At 42.8% G+C, this 13,860-nt stretch overlaps 1 long non-coding RNA gene across 1 annotated transcript; it reads left to right on the top strand.

The window, feature by feature from the left end:
* Window positions 1-10,906: 10,906 nt before the first annotated feature.
* LOC119336855 lies at window positions 10,907-12,571 on the top strand. The gene is made up of 3 exons (XR_005162855.1): window positions 10,907-11,192; window positions 11,395-11,521; window positions 12,459-12,571. It is a non-coding gene; the product is annotated as an uncharacterized LOC119336855 (long non-coding RNA).
* The last annotated feature ends 1,289 nt before the right edge of the window (window positions 12,572-13,860 follow it).

Below are 13,860 nucleotides of genomic sequence, written 5' to 3'. Positions count from 1 at the left end.
TTTCGAAGCACCACGTGATGATCGGGTGTGATAGATCCTTACGTTCACATACAACGGGTGTAAGACAGTTTTACACATGCAAAACACTTAGGGTTAACTTGACGAGCCTAGCATGTACAGACATGGCCTCGGAACACAGAGACCGAAAGGTCGAGCATGAGTCGTATAGTAGATACGATCAACATGAAGATGTTCACCGATGATGACTAGTCCGTCTCACGTGATGATCGGACACGGCCTAGTTGACTCGGATCATGTAATCACTTAGATGACTAGAGGGATGTCTATCTGAGTGGGAGTTCATAAGATGAACTTAATTATCCTAAACATAGTCAAAAGATCTTTGCAAATTATGTCATAACTCTCGCTTTAGTTCCACTGTTTGGATATGTTCCTAGAGAAAATATAGTTGAAAGTTGACAGTAGCGATTATGCAGACAGTAGAAAGCTTATGTCCTTAATGCACCGCTCAGTGTGCTGAACCCCAAATGTCGTTTGTGGATGTTGCGAACATCGAACATACACGTTTTGATAACTACGTGATAGTTCAGTTAAATGGTTTAAGTAGAGGCACCAAAGACATTTTCGAAATGTCGCGGAACATATGAGATGTTTCGAGGGCTGAAATTGGGATTTCAGGCTCGTGCCCACGTCAAGAGGTATAAGACCTCAGACGATTTTCTTAGCCTGCAAACTCAGGGAGAAAAGCTCAATCGTTGAGCTTGTGCTCAGATTGTCTGAGTGCAACAATCACTTGAATCGAGTGGGAGTTGATCTTCCAGATGAGATAGTGATGTTTCTCCAAAGTCATTGCCACCAAGCTGCTAGAGCTTCGTGATGAACTATAACATATCAAGGATAGAGCTGATGATCCTTGAGGTATTCGCGTTGTTTGACACCGCAAAAGTAGAAATCAAGAAGGAGCATCAATTGTTGATGGTTGTGAAACCACTAGTTTCAAGAAGGGCAAGGGCAAGAAGAGATACTTCATGAAACGGCAAATCAGCTGCTGCTCTAGTGAAGAAACCCAAGGTTGAACCCAAACCCGAGACTAAGTGCTTCTGTAATAAGGGGAGCGACCACTGGAGCAGAATTACCCTAGATACTTGGTAGATGAGAAGGCTGGCAAGGTCGATAGAAGTATATTGGATGTACATTATGTTAATGTGTACTTTACTAGTACTCCTAGTAGCACCAGGGTATTAGATACCGGTTCGGTTGCTAAGTGTTAGTAACTCGAAATAAAAGCTATGAGATAAAAGGAGACTAGCTAAAGGTGAGCTGATGATACGTGTTGGAAGTGTTTCCAAGGTTGATGTGATCAAGCATCGCACGGTCCCTCTACCATCGAGATTGGTGTTAAACCCAAATAATTGTTATTGGTGTTTGTGTTGAGCATAGACATGATTGGATTATGTCTGTTGCAATACGGTTATTCATTTAAGGAGAATAATGGTTACTCTATTTATGTGAATAACACCTTCAGTGGTCTTGCATCTAAAGGAATGGTTTATTGAATCTCGATCGTAGTGATACACATTTTCATGCCAAAAGATATAAGATAGTAATGATAGTACCACTTACTTGTGGCACTGCCATGTAAGTCATATTGGTATAAAACGCATGAAGAAGCTCCATGTTGATGGATCTTTGGACTCACTCGTTTTGAAAAGTTTGAGACATGCAAACCATGTCTATTGGTGTATACGCATGAAGAAACTCCATGCATATGGATCGTTTGGACTCACTTGATTTTGGATCACTTGAGATATGCAAATTATACCACATGGGCAAGATGACTGAAAGCCTTGTTTTTCAGTAAAATGGAACAAGATAGCAACTTGTTGGAAGCAACACATTTTGATGTGTGCAGTCCAATGAGTGCTGAGGCATGCAGTGAATATCGTTATGTTCTTACTTCACGGATGATTTGAGTAGATACTGAGTATATTTACTTGATAAAACACAAGTCTGAATTATTGAATGGTTCAAGTAATTTCAGAGTAAAGTTGAAGATCATCGTGATAAGAGCATAAAATGTCTATGATATGATCATAGAGATGAGAATCTGAGTTACAAGCTTTGGCATGCAATTAAGACATTATGGAAATTGTTTCACAATTAATACCGCCTGGAACACCATAGTGAGATGGTGTGTCCGAACATCATAGTTGCACCCTATTGGATATGGTGCGTACCTTGATGTCTCTTATCGAATTACCACTATCGTTCATGGGTTAGGCATTAGAGACAACCGCACTCACTTTAAGAGGGTACCACATAATTCCGTTGAGACGACACCGTTTGGAGAAACCTAAGTTGTCGTTTCTTAAAAAGTTTGGGGCTGCGACGCTTATGTGAAAAAGTTTCAGGTTGATAAGCTCGAACCCAAAGCGGATAAAATACATCTTCATAGGACACCCAAAACAGTTGGGTATACCTCCTAATTCAGATCCGAAAGCAATTGGGATTGTTTCTTGAATCGGGTCCTTTCTCGAGGAAAAGTTTGTCTCGAAGAATTGAGTGGGAGGATGGTGGAGACTTGATGAGGTTATTGAACCGTCACTTCAACTAGTGTGTAGCAGGGCATAGGAAGTTGTTCCTGTGGCACCTACACCAATTGAAGTAGAAGCTTATGATAGTGATCATGAAGTTTTGGATTAAGTCACTACCGTACCTCGTAGGGTGACAAGGATGCGTACCACTTCAGAGTGGTACAGTAATCCTGTCTTGAAGGTCATGTTGCTAGACAACAATGAACCTACGAGCTATGGAGAAGCGATGGTGGGCCCAAATTCCGACAAATGGTTAGAAGCCATGAAATCCGAGATAGGATCCATGTATCATAACAAAGCATGGACTTTGGTGGACTTGCCCGATGATCGGCAAGCCATTGAAATAAATGGATCTTTAAGAAGAAGACGGACGTGGACGGTAATGTCACCGTCTATGAAGCTCGACTCGTGGCGAAGAGTTTTTTTCACAAGTTCAAGGAGTTGACTACGATGAGATTTTATCATCCGTAGCGATGCTTAAGTCCGTCGGAATCATGTTAGCATTAGCTGCATTTATGAAATCTGGCAGATGGATGTCAAAACGAGTTTCCTTACCAGTTTTGTAAGGAAAGGTTGTATGTGATACAGTCAGAAAGGTTTTTTCGATCCTAAGGATGCTAAAAGGTATGCTAACTCCAGCGATCCTTCCATGGACTGGAGTAAGTATCTCGGAGTTGGAATATGCACTTTGATAAGATGATCAAAGATTTTGGGTTTATAAAAAGTTTATGAGAAACTTGTATTTCCAAAGAAGTGAGTGGGAGCACTATAGAATTTCTGATGAGTATATGTTCTTAACATATTGTTGATCAGAAATGATGTAGAATTTCTGGAAAGCATATAGGGTTATTTGAAAGGTGTTTTTCAATAGAAAACCTGCATTAAGCTACTTGAACATTGAGCATCAAGATCTACGAGGATAGATCAAAAACGCTCAATAGTACTTTCAAATGGGCACATCCCTTGACATGATCTTGAAGGTGTTCAAGATGGATGAGTCAAAGAAGGAGTTCTTGCCTGAGTAGTAAGGTACGAAGTTAAGACTTAAAGCTCGACCACGGCAGAAAAGAGAGAAAGGACGAAGGTCGTCCCCTATGCTTTGGACGTAGGCTCTACAGTATGCCATGCTAAGTACCGCACCTGATGTGTGCCTTGCCGCTTGTCTGGCAAGAGGGTACAAAGGTGATCAAGGAGTGGATCACTAGATAGCGGTCAAAGTTATCCTTAGAGGAATAAGGATATGTTTCTCGATTATGGAGGTGATAAAGAGTTCGACATAAAGGGTTACGTCGATGCAAGCTTTAACACCTATCCGAGTGACTCTGAGTAGCAAACCGGATACGTATAGTGGAACAACCATTTGGAATAGCTCCAAGTGGAGCGTGGAAGTAGCATTTACAATATGACATTGCGAAGTACATACGGATCTGAATGTTGCAGACCTGTTGACTAAAACCTCTCTCACAAGCAAAACATGATCAAACCCCAGAACTCATTGAGTCTTAATCACATGATGATGTGAACTAGTTTAATGACACTAGTAAACTCTTTGGATGTTGGTCACATGGCGATGTGACCTGTGAGTGTTAATCACATGGCGATGTGAACTAGATTATTGACTCTAGTGCAAGTGGGAGACTGTTGGAAATATGCCCTAGAGGCAATAATAAATTAGTTATTATTATATTTCCTTGTTCACGATAATCGTTTATTATCCATACTATAATTGTATTGATAGGAAACTCAGATACATGTGTGGGTACATAGACAACACCATGTCCCTAGTAAGCCTCTAGTTGACTAGCTCGTTGATCAGTAGATGGTTACAGTTTCCTGACCATGGACATTGGATGTCATTGATAACGGGATCACATCATTAGGAGAATGATGTGATGGACAAGACCCAATCCTAAGCCTAGCACAAAGATCGTGTAGTTCGTATGCTAAAGCTTTTCTAATGTCAAGTATCTTTTCCTTAGACCATGAGATTGTGCAACTCCCGGATACCGTAGGAATGCTTTGGGTGTACCAAACGTCACAACATAACTGGGTGACTATAAAGGTGCACTACAGGTATCTCCGAAAGTGTCTGTTGGGTTGGCATGAATCGAGACTGGGATTTGTCACTCCGTGTAAACGGAGAGGTATCTCTGGGCCCACTCGGTAGGACATCATCATAATGTGCACAATGTGACCAAGGGGTTGATCACGGGATGATGTGTTAGTGTTACGGAACGAGTAAAGAGACTTGCCGGTAACGAGATTGAACAAGGTATCGATATACCGACGATCGAATCTCGGGCAAGTACAATACCGCTAGACAAAGGGAATTGTATACGGGATTGATTGAGTCCTTGACATCGTGGTTCATCCAATGAGATCATCGTGGAACATGTGGGAGCCAACATGGGTATCAGATCCCGCTGTTGGTTATTGGCCGGAGAGTTGTCTCGGTCATGTCTGCATGGTTCCCGAACCCGTAGGGTCTACACACTTAAGGTTCGATGACGCTAGGGTTATAAAGGAAGTTTGTATGTGGTTACCGAATGTTGTTCGGAGTCCCGGATGAGATCCCAGATGTCACGAGGAGTTCCGGAATGGTCCGGAGGTAAAGATTTATATATGGAAAGTTGTTGTTCGGGTTCCGGAAAAAGTTCGGATTTTTTCGGTATTGTACCGGGAAGCTTCTAGAAGGTTCCGGAGGATTCCGGAGGGGTCCCGAGGTCCAGAAATTGTTCCACCACGTCCAATACAGCAGCATGGGCTATAGGGGGGCGCCCTAGCCTTAATGGGCCAGGGGCACCAGCCCCCCCAAGGCCCATGCGCATGGGAGGGGAAAACCCTAAAGGGGAGGCCTCCACTTGACTTGGGAGGCACTCCTCCCCCCTTGGCCGCCGCCCCCAACCCTAGATGGGATCTAGGGGGGCCGGCCCCCTCTTCCCCCCACCTATAAATAGTGGAGGGGTGGGAGGGCAGCCGCACCACAAGTTCTGGCGCAACCCTCCCCCTCTCCCAAGTTCTCCTCCTCTCTCGCGGTGCTTGGCGAAGCCCTGCAGGATTGCCACGCTCCTCACCACCACCACGCCGTTGTGATGCTGTTGGACGGAGTCTTCCTCAACCTCTCCCTCTCTCCTTGCTGGATCAAGGCATGGGAGACGTCACCGGGCTGTACGTGTGTTGAACGCCGAGGTGCCGTCCGTTCGGCACTAGGATCTCCGGTGATTTGGATCACGACGAGTACGACTCCTTCACCCCCGTTCACTTGAACGCTTCCGCTTAGCGATCTACAAGGGTATGTAGATGCACTCTCCTTCCCCTCGTTGCTGGTTTCTCCATAGATAGATCTTGGTGACACGTAGGAAAAATTTTGAATTTCTGCTACGTTCCCCAACAAATATGACCGAGGTGTTAAACTGTGGAGGGGGGCACCGCACACGGCTAAAAGAACAACTATTGCGCTTTGTGGTGTCCCCTTGCCCCCGTATACAAAGGAGGGAGGAGGAGGAGGACGACCTAGGAGGGGCATGCCTATAGGGGGAGTCCAACTTGGATTCCCAATCCTAGTTGGAGTCCTCTTCCTTTTCCAACAGAAGGAGAGAGGGAAAGAGGTGGAAAGGGAGAAGGAAAGAGGGGGGCGCCGCCCCCTCCTAGTCCAATTCGGACCAGCCAGGGGGGGCGGCCACCCTGTGGCCCTCCTCTCCTTTCCACTAAAGCCCAATAAGGCCCATTACTTCCCCGGGAGGGGGGGGGGTTCGGTAACCTCCCAGTACTCTGAAAAATGCCCGAACCATTCTGAAACCTTTCCGGTGTCCGAACATAACCTTCCAATATATCAGTCTTTATCTCTCGACCATTTCGAGACTCCTCGTCATGTTCGTGATGTCATCTGGAACTCCGAACAAGCTTCGGTCATCAAAAACACATAACTCATGATACAAATCGTCATCGAACGTTTAAGCGTGCGGACCCTACGGGTTCGAGAACTATGTAGACATGATCGAGACACATCTCCGATCAATAACCAATAGCGGAACCTGGATGCTCATATTGGCTCCTAAATATTCTACGAAGATCTTTATCGGTCAAACCGCATAACAACATACGTTGTTCCCTTTGTCATCGGTATGTTACTTGCCTGAGATTCGATCGTCGGTATCATCATACCTAGTTCAATCTCGTTATCAGCAAGTCTCTTTACTCATTCCGTAATGCTTCATCCCTCAACTAACTCATTAGTCACATTGCTTGGAAGGCTTATAGTGATGAGCATTATCGAGAGGGCCCAGGGATACCTCTCTGATACACGGAGTGACAAATCCTAATCTCGATCTATGCCAACCCAACAAACACCTTCGGAGACACCTGTAGAGCATATTTATAATCAGCCAGTTACGTTATGATGTTTGATAGCACACAAGGTGTTCCTCCGGTATTCGGGAGTTGCATAATCTCATAGTCTAAGGAACATGTATAAGTCATGAAGAAAGAGTAGCAGTGAAACTGTAACGATCATAATGCTAAGCTAACGGATGGGTCTTGTCCATCACATCATTCTCCTAATGATGTGATTCCGTTCATCAAATGAAAACACATATCAATGGTTAGGAAACATAACCATCTTTGATTAACGAGCTAGTTAAGTAAAGGCATACTAGGGACACTATGTTTTGTCTATGTATTCACATATGTACTAAGTTTCTGGTTAATACAATTCTAGCATGAACAATAAACATTTATCATGATATAAGGAAATATAAATAACAACTTTATTATTGCCTCTAGGGCATATTTCCTTCAACCACAGCTTAATGGTGTGTCCGAAAGTTGTAACCGTACTTTATTAGATATGGTGCGATCTATGATGTCTCTTACCGATTTACCATTATCGTTGTGGGGTTATGCATTAAAGACAACCGCATTCACGTTAAATAGGGCACCGTCTAAATCCATTGAGTTGGCACCGTATAAATTGTGGTTTAGCAATAAACCTAACCTGTCGTTTCTTAAAGTTTGGGGATGTGATGCTTCTGTCAAAAAGGTTCAGCCTGATAAGCTCGAACCCAAGTTGAAGAAGTGTGTCTTCATAGGATACGCGAAAGAAACAATTGGGCATACTTCTACCACAGATCCGAAGGCAAAATCTTTGTTGCTAAGAATGGGTCCTTTCTAGAGAAGGAGTTTCTCTTGAAAGAAGTGAGTGTGAGGAAAGTAGAATTTGATAGGTAATTGTACCTCCTCTCGAAATTGAGAATAGTACATCTCAGAAAACCGTTTCCGAGGTGCCTACATCAACTAGAGAGGAAACGAATGATAATGATTATGAAACTTTGGTCAACCAGAGCACGATCCGCACCAGAGTGGTACTGAAATCCTGTCCTGGAAGTTATGTTATTAGACCATGACGAACCTACGAACTATGAAGAAGCTATGATAAGCCCAGATTCCGATAAATGACTTCAGGCCATGATATCTGAAATATGATCCATGTATGAGAACAAAGTGTGTACTTTGGTGGACTTGCCCGATGACTGGCAAGCCATAGAGAATAAATGGATCTTCAAGAAGAAGACTGACGCTAGTGGTAATGTTACTGTCTACAAAGCTCGACTTGTCGCGAAAGGTTTTCGACAAATTCAAGGGGTTGACTACGATGAGACTTTCTCAACCACAACGATGCTTAAGTCCGTCCGAATCATGTTAGCAATTGCCACATTTTATGAAATCTGACAAATGGATGTCAAAACTGCATTCCTTAAATAGATATCTCTAAGAAGAGTTGTATATAATGCAACCAAAAGGTTTTGTCGATCCTAAAAGTGCTAACAAGGTGTGCAAGCTCCAGCAATCCATCTATGGACTGATGCAAACATCTCGGAGTTGGAATATAATCCCTCTGTCCCAAAATGTTGTCTTATATTTGCCTAGATACAGATGTATCTAATACGAAAACGTGACTTGATACATCCGTATTTAGACAAATCTAAGACAAGAAATTTGGGACAGGGGGAGTACGATTTGATGAGGTGATCAAAGTACATGGTTTTATACAGACTTATGGTGAAGCCTGTATTTACAAGAAAGTAAGTGGGAGCTCTGTAGCATTTCTGATATTATATGTGAATGCCATATTGTTGATTGGAAATGATATATAATTTTTGGACAACACAAAAGGATACTTGAATAAAAATTTGTCAATGAAAGACCTTGGTGAAACTGCGTTAATTTTTTCTAAATGTAATGTACATTTTTTGACTAGTATGATTTTTTGTAGTTACACAAACATCTTTGTAAAATTGTATACATTTTTCCAAAAATTCCACGTACATTTTATTTAAAATTATTGAACAGTTTCTAAATATCGCATACATTTTTTTGAATGGACCAAATATTTCTAAAAGTTGAGCGAATAACTTTTTATGCATCATTTAATTTGTGATGGAATTTTTGAAAAAATCAACTAAATTAGTTTTTGTAATATATGTATTTCGTTGTCTCAAAATATAACCAAATTTTAAATTCGTGCATGATGTCAGTGTGACGTCCCGACGACATGTATACTGGGCCTCGTTATGTGAGACATTGCCGCACGGTGGGCCTCATGGTCTCTTGGCGACTCAAATTGGGTCCACGAAAGCCCGCAGACCCCTTGTTTTCTCTCTTCTCCTATCTCTAAAAAAGAACAAATCCCCCCTCTCCTTTCCTCTTCTCTTTTCTCTCAATGGAGACGCCGCACCGCGCGCCCGCCGCCGGCGAAACCCCACCACCGGCGGCCGCGGAGAGCAGGGGCACCAGGAAGTCGCGCTGGCTCGCGGCCCAATCCGATCCCGAGCTCGTCCGTGACGCCCCTTCTCCCTCCGCTTGATTTCGCCTTGCTTTGCTTTTCTGACGTCTGACGAGAGTTTCGATGGTGCAGGATCTGCTCATCAGCCGTGAAGCGGGCGGAGACCGCCGGACGGCCCCACCTCGCCGACGCGTTCGATCTGCGAACTCTGCGTGCTCTCGGTACTGCTTGCTGCATCCTCCTTTTCCTCCATGGCTCCATCAGTGGACACTGGCACGGAGTATGCAGTAGAATGCTCAAAATTAGTCGATTGCTGACCTGCTGCTGGTTGCTTGCTCGATACAATGTGCTCATCTCTTTGCTGTTTGGTAGCAAAACCATCGTCAGTAGTACTCTGAATCTGTGTGCGTTGAATTTTGAGCAAACTTCTGAATTCACAGCGTAGGCCTTTTGAATCCAGCTTTGCTGTTACTTGCTGTTGGGCGGTAAATCTACCCGTACTTTCGTGTCAATTCACGTGGCATTGTAGATGTGTCATAGGACGTTCAGCTGTTCCTGCTTTTGTCAGTACTCTGAATTTCTACGGCTGATGATACTCTGAATTTGTACAGTGAACGGACAGATTTGGAGCAAACTTTGGAATTCATTACGTAGGCCGTTTTATTTGCTGAATTACAGCTGTAGCCTCACGCATTTAGAAATGTCTGCAGCATACTCAATCCAAATTCTGTTAGTTACTCAGTGGTCGGGCTGACTTCATACAAAAATGTGTATAAAGTCTTGCTTCATCTGCATGTGCATGCAAGTTGTAGCATTTGCTCCTTCTTAATACAGCCTTTTGCTCGATGTCTTCCTTCACATGTACTTCCTCCGTTCCTAAATATAAGTCTTTTTAGAGATTCCAATAAGAGACTACATACGGAGCAAAATGAGTGAATCTACACTCTAAACTACGTCTATATACACATCCGTATGTGGTCCATAGTGAAATCTTTAGAAAGACTTATACTTAGGAACGGAGGGAGTAGTATGGTGCAATCTATTTGCTGAATAACATGCGTATGCTTGTGCTTTCCAGGTTTTATTTTGCTGGAAAGTTTCAAAGAACAACTGAAAGAAACCTCACTTCTCCCGCAAACAAAAAAAAAGGAAAGAAACCTCACTTGACGCAACCGTTCTTGATAGACCTGCGCTATCAAGGGATTCCTATGCGGATGTTAGCGTCAGTGGTAGTGATTCCGATGTGTTCAGACAGCGCAGGTAGAAAAAATGGAAGCAGATGCAGGATCGGCAAGTCTTACTCCTAGTGTTGCTTAGCTCAAAAGTTTCGCTACCCATGTTTCATTTTCCAAAAGCATACATACGTTGCATTGTGTTCAAGTTACATACATATACTGCTGGATTTCGATTTTCGATGAGTTTCTGTTCGAACAGTTTTGCTAAATTTGGTTCAGACTGGCTTATGCACAGTTCCCAACTTCCCATCTTCTGCCGAAACTTGCTACATTTTTACTGCTTTTCTAGAGGTTTGTCATGATGTTGTTATGGTGTATTTGTTTATGATGCAGCTACCCAGGAAGGAAGCGATGCAGCTCAATAGTGAAGCGGTACTGGCGGCGGTCCAAGTGTTTGCATAGCAAAAACGTAGCAGCGGAAGTCAAACCATGATGTGTTTGTAAACTGTAATCCACACTGTGGGCCGAGAACTGAACTGAAATAATGTAGCGAAAGCGTAGATGCGTGCTCACAAGATCCATGGATAACAGCTCTCATCCAGTATCACGAATTTGGAATTCTGGTGATGGTTAGTGGTCAAACAAACCATGATATGTTCATCTCAGGAATTTAATTCGGAGGTACCTAGCCCCCTGACTTGACCATGCTAACTTACTTTGACAGGAAAACACTAGGAAAGTGTCCTACTGTGTAATTTTGTTATTGTCTATATATCTACAAAGAGTATGTACAATTGCCATGCTTACTTTGCCGTTGCCCTCTGGACAGATGATGAATTTTGCTGCGTCTCACAATTCCTGGTGCTAAATTTCAGTTTTCTAGCTTTGACTGCAGTACTGGACATAAGCGGGCGGCATAATATTGAAGCAAATCAAACAGCTGTGCAGCATATCAAGGAAGCAGCATGCAGCAACTTGCTGGCCAGAGAAGGGCCAACAAAGTATTTAAGGTGAGGTCACCAACAATAACTGCATATTTAGAAGCTTCATCATTCTATTTACATCAATTCAAAATATGGAGTTAAATGGTTCACCTCTAACATGCACAAAATCAAATTTAATCATCATTTTTAGAAAAAAAAATAGAGAAACACCCCCTTAAAGATGGTTAATGTGGAGGGCGCAGCGGTGGCGGATCATCTGTGCTTGCCGAGCTGCCGTTGTTGGCTTTTATTTCTTCTTCTTTTTCCCTTTTGGGCTTGTTGTGCCGTTCGCCCCGGCAGTTACCCTGTGATCGGTGTCTGTTGCTTTATAATATAAAGCGGGGGGAAACCCTTTTTCGGTAATGTGGTAACTCAACCAACTCTTTGATGTAGTACCCCACTGCACAGGCCTCAGGGGTAGGGTGGTTCAACATAAGTAAATACACAGTAACATTGTGTAGGATAAAAGATTACATGACCAGAGATTGGAACTGAAAAATACCAGGAATCACAATAATGGTGAGCCGAGATCTAACTAACCGTGGGAGAGTGTACAAAACAACATGCATGTATATGTAACCATTAATTAATTTCAATGAGATCTTCATTTTGAATTAGTTCCTGAAGTTAAATTTCGCCAGGCTTATCATTCTGGTAAAAACTGAATCAGTTTTATTTTCGCAGCAATGCCTTGTCATGTCATGTATAATCTCATGATATATGATTGATAAAACCAGTTACATGTCAGATTGTTAATAGAGCGGTTCATGTTAGCGTTCACAGGTTCGTAGACTATAAAGTATAAACACACATCCCCTTAATGCTCGGTGCCCTAAATTTTGTTTAAAAAGCAGATCCTCGTGCGAACTGTTTGCTGGATTAATGGATGACTTGCAGCGTTGCATGATTCCTTCTTAATGGTGAGTGTATTTTCGCTCACAAGTATGCAATCTTTCTGATGCAGTGTGATACCAACGAAGTTCAGAAACTACCTTTCCTGCTGAGCGACTTCGAGGAGGTAAGTTGGCTCCATTGTCCCTTCAGAGTTTGATGATCCAATCTGTGCTTTTGCTGCTGGGTCGAAGTAGCTTGAGGTAACATTTACAGATCCATTCGACCTAAATGATACAGATACATCCTTGCATATTTCACCAGACAAACTCACCATATTCTGCAGGACCCTTTCGGGACCTGAAACGAGACATGTAATAGAAGAGGACTGGCAAGCTGGAGAAGTGCACGCAGAAATTTCTGCAGAGAATGCACGTGGGAGAAACTCGTATATGCTGATATATTATTCAGCTCTTTTCAGCTGAGTTGCCGGCTTTGCCCCTCGAGGAAGGAGAAAGAGCTACTCCAGGAAGGAAGCGATGCAGCTCAAAACACTAGGAACTTAATTCGGAGGTACCTAGCCCCCTGACTTGACAATGCTTCAGAATTTTATCCTAGTACTATGTAATTTTGTTATTCTGTATATATCTACAAAGAGTATGTACGTGCAATTGCCACGCTTACTTACCCATTGCCATTTGGACAGATGAAGAATTTCGCTGGGTCTCACAATTTCCCAACACATGTAAATTCCAAATTCTAGCTTTGACTGGAGTACTCAACATAGGCAGGCGGCATATATTGAAACAAATCAAATGGCTGCGCAGCATATCAAGGAAGGAGCATGCACCACGCAGCAACTTGCTGGCCAGAGAAGAACCAACAAAGCATTTAAGGTGAGCTCACCAACAATAACTACATAGTTAGAAGCTTCGTCAATCTATTTATATCAATTCAAAATATGAAGCTAAATGGCTCACCTCTAACATTCACAAAATCAAATTTAATCAACCTTTTGGGACGGAAATAAAATGTAGGCAACCTCGTCTAAACATGCTTAATGTGGTAACTCCACTCAGCAGTCCCTCAGGGGCAGGGTGGTTCAATACATGTAAGTAAATACAAAGTAACATTGTATAGGATAGCAGATTAATTAATCACATATTGGAACTGAAAAATACCATTCATCACAATGAAGATGAGCAGAGATATAACCATGGGAGACTGTACAAAACAACATGCATGTATATGTAACCATTAATTAAGAACATGTGTTTACAAAAAAGTCGACACAAACCAAAAAAGTAAAGACTGGATCGAGCTAGTCATAAGTAGAAAACGAAAGAAACGAACATGCAAGTTCCTCACGCAAGCGTCACCGTAGGTTTCTCTGGATGGTTGCGAAGCTGAGACACAAAGCTGCTGCTGAATGCTTCATCCTTGGTACCTGTAAGCAAGACTTCCTTGAGCTCAGATAGGGAGTCAAGGCCCGAGAGATTATATGACGCCTTGGAGCAATCCATCTTGAGCTTCTC

This window comes from Triticum dicoccoides, chromosome 7B (genome assembly GCF_002162155.2).
Source record: "Triticum dicoccoides isolate Atlit2015 ecotype Zavitan chromosome 7B, WEW_v2.0, whole genome shotgun sequence".
NCBI lineage: Eukaryota > Viridiplantae > Streptophyta > Magnoliopsida > Poales > Poaceae > Triticum > Triticum dicoccoides.
The sequence above is the reverse complement of the archived record's forward strand: the minus strand, read 5'-3'. Positions and strand labels throughout refer to the sequence as shown.